Source organism: Physeter macrocephalus, chromosome 19 (assembly GCF_002837175.3).
Source record: "Physeter macrocephalus isolate SW-GA chromosome 19, ASM283717v5, whole genome shotgun sequence".
Classification (NCBI taxonomy): Eukaryota; Metazoa; Chordata; class Mammalia; order Artiodactyla; family Physeteridae; genus Physeter; species Physeter macrocephalus.
Genome location: NC_041232.1, coordinates 54,673,210 through 54,677,017, shown reverse-complemented (window position 1 = coordinate 54,677,017; position 3,808 = coordinate 54,673,210).

Sequence of the window (3,808 nt, the reverse complement as noted above, 5' to 3'; positions counted from 1 at the left end):
GTTGCTTGTAGTAATCTATCATGATCCTTTGTGTTTCTGCAGTGTCAGTTGTTAATTCTCCTTTTTTCATTTCTAATTCTATTGATTTGAGTCTTCTCCCTTCTTTTCTTGATGAGTCTGGCTAATGGTTTATCAATTTTGTTTATCTTCTCAAGTAACCATCTTTTAGTTTTATTTATCTTTGCTATTGTTTCCTTCATTTCTTTTTCATTTATTTCTGATCTGATCTTTATGATTTTTTTACTTCTGCTAACTTTGGGGATTTTTTGTTCTGCTTTCTCTAATTGCTTTAGGTGCAAGACTAGGTTGTTTATTTGAGAAGCTTCTTGTTTCTTGAGGTAGGATTTTATTGCTATAAACTTCCCTCTTAGAACTGCTTTTGCTGTATCCTATAGGTTTAGGGTTGTCATGTTTTCATTGTCATTTGTTTCTAGGTATTTTTAAATTTCCTCTTTGATTTCTTCAGTGATCCCTTCGTGATTTAGTAGTGTATTGTTTAGCCTCCATGTGTTTGTATTTTTTATATATTTTTTTCCTCTAATTGATATCTAGTCTCATAGCGTGTGGTCAGAAAAGACACTTGATAAGATTTCAATTTTCATAAATTTACCAACACTTGATTTGTGACTGAAGATACAATCTATCCTGGAGAATGTTCCATGAGCACTTGAGAAGAAAGTGTAATCTGTTGATTTTGGATGGAATGTCGTATAAATATCAATTAAGTCGATCTTGTTTAAGGTATCTTTAAAGCTTCTGTTTCCTTATATATTTTCATTTTGGATGATGTGTCCATTGGTGAAAGTGGGGTGTTAAAATCCCCTACTATGACTGTTTTACTATCGATTTCCCCTTTTATGGTCTTTAGCATTTGCCTTATATATTGAGGTGCTCTTATGTTGGGTACATAAATATTTATAATTGTTATATCTTCTTCTTGGATTTATTCATTGATCATTATGTAGTGTCCTTCTTTGTCTCTTGTAATAGTCTTTATTTTAAAGTCTATTTTGTCTTATGTGAGTATTGCTACTCCAGCTTTCTTTTGATTTCCATTTTCATTGAATATCTTTTTCCATCCCTTCACTTTCAGTCTTTATGTGCCCCTAGGTCTGAAGTGGGTCTCTTAGAGAACATATGTACTGGTATTCCTTTTGTATCCTTTCAGCCAGTGTATGTCTTTTGGTTCGAGCATTTATTCCATTTACATTTAAGGTAGTTATTGATATGTGTATTCCTATTACCATTTTCTTAATTGTTTTGGGTTTGTTACTGTAGGTCTTTTCCTTCTCTTGTGTTTCCTGCCTAGAGAAGTTCCTTAAGCATTTGTTGTAGAGCTGGTTTTGTTGTGCTGAATTCTCTTAGTTTTGCTTATCTGTAAAAGGTTTTAATTTCTCCATTGAATCTTCATGAGATCCTTGTTGTGTAAAGTAATCTTGGTTGTATGTTTTTCTCTTTCATCACTTTAAATATGTCCTGCCACTCCCATCTGGCTTGTACAGTTTCTGTTGAAAGATCAGCTGTTAACCTTATTGGGATTCCCTTGTATGTTAATTGTTGCTTTTCCATTGCTGCTTTTAATATCTTTTCTTTGTATTTAATTTTTGGTAGTTTGATTAATATGTGCCTTGGCATGTTTCTTTTTGGATTTATCCTGTATGGGGCTGTCTGCACTTCTTTGACTTGACAGACTATTCCTTTCCCATATTAGGGAAGTTTTCAACTATAATCTTTTCAAATATTTTCTCAGTCCCTTTCTTTTTCTCTTCTTCTTCTGGGACCCCTATAATTCGAATGTTGGTGTGTTTAATGTTGTTCCAGATGTCTCTGAGTCTTTCCTCAGTTCTTTTCATTCTTTTTTCTTTATCCTGCTCTGCAGTAGTTGTTTCTACTCTTTTATCATACAGGTCACTTATCCATTCTTCTGCTTCAGTTATTTGGCTATTGATTCCTTCTAGAGAATTTTAAATTTCATTTATTGTGTTGTTCATTATTGTTTGTTTACTCTTTATTTTTTCTATGTCCTGGTTAAACGTTTCTTTTATTTTCTCCATTTTATTTCCAAGATTTTGGATCATATTTACTATCATTACTCTGAATTCTTTTTCAGGTAGATTTCCTATTTCCTCTTCATTTGTTTGGTGTGGTGGGTTTTTACTTTCTCCTTCATCTGCTGTGTATTTCTCTGTTTTCTCATTTTACTTAACTTAGTGTGTTTTGGGTCTCCTTTTTGCAGGCTGTTTGTTTGTAGTCCCGTTGTTTTTCGTGTCTGCCCCTAGTGGGTAAAGTTGGTTCAGTGTGTGTGTAGTCTTCCTTGTAGAGGGGACTGGTGTCTGTGTACTGGTGAATGAGGCTGGATCTTGTCTTTCTGGTGGACTGGACCACATCTAGTGGTGTGTTTTGGTGTGTCTGTGAACTTATTATGAGTTTAGGAAGCCTCTCTGCTGATGGGTGGGGTTGTGTTCCTGTCTTTCTAGTTGTTTGGCAAAGGGTGTACAACACTGTAGCTTGCTGGTTGTTGAGTGGAGCTGGGTCTTAGCACTGAGATGGAGATCTCTGGGAGAGATTTCACCATTTGATATTATGTGGGGCTGGGAGGTCTCTGGTGGACCAATGTCCTGAACTCGGCTCTCCCACCTCAGAAGCTCAGACCTGACACCTGGCCAGAGCACTGAGACCCTGTCCGCCACACAGCTCAGAAGAATAGGGAGAAATAGTAAGAAAGGAAAAATAAATAAGTAGAATTAAATAAAATAAAGTTTTTAAAATAGAAAAAAATATTTAAAATTAATAAGAAAAAGAAAGAGAGAAAGACAGAAGAGAGCAACCAAACCAAAAAACACATTCACCAATGATGACAAGTTCTAAAAACTTTATTAAAAAAAAAAAAAAGTCAGACAATTCTAACCCTAGGACAAATGGAAAAAGCAAAGATATACAGACAAAATCACACAAAATACACATACACACTCACAAAAAGAGAAAAAGGAAAAAATATATATATATATATATGAGAAAGGAAGAGAGTAACTAAATCAATAAACAAATCTACCAATGATAATAATCTCTAAATACTAAACTAAAATAAACATAAAACCAGAAAAAAATCAGATGCAGAAAGCAAACTCCAAGTCTACAGTTGCTCCCAAAGTCCACCACCTCAATTTTGGGATGATTTGTTATCTATTCAGGTATTCCAGAGGTACAGGGTACATCAAGTTGATTGTGGAGATTTCATCCACTCCTCTCCTGCTGGGAGAAATTCTCTTTCTCTTCTTTTTTCGCACAGCTACTGGGATTCAGCTTTGGATTTGGCCCCACCTCTGTGTGTAGGTCACCTGAGGGCATCTCTTTCCAGCTCAGACAGTATGTGGTTAATAGAGTGGCTGATTAGGGGGCTCTGGCTCACTCAGGAAGGAGGGAGGGAGGGGTATAGAATACAAAGTGAGCCTGCAGTGGCAGAAGCCAGCATGACATTGCACCAGCCTCAGGTGTGCCGTGTGTACTCCTGGGGAAGTTGTCCCTGGACCGTGGGACCCTGGTAGTGGTGGGCTGCACAGGCTCCCAGGAGAGGAGGTGTGGATAGTGATCCTTGCTTGCACACAGGCTTCTTGGTGGCGGCAGCAGCAGCCTTAGCATCTGATGCCCATCTCTGGTGTCCACACTGTTAGCTACAGCTCGCGCCCATCTCTGGAGCCCATTTAGGTGGGGCTCTGAATCCCCTCTCCTCGCACACCCTGAAACATGGTCTCTTGCCTCTTAGGTAGGTCCAGACTTTTTTCCCAGACTCCCTCCTGGCTAGGTGTGG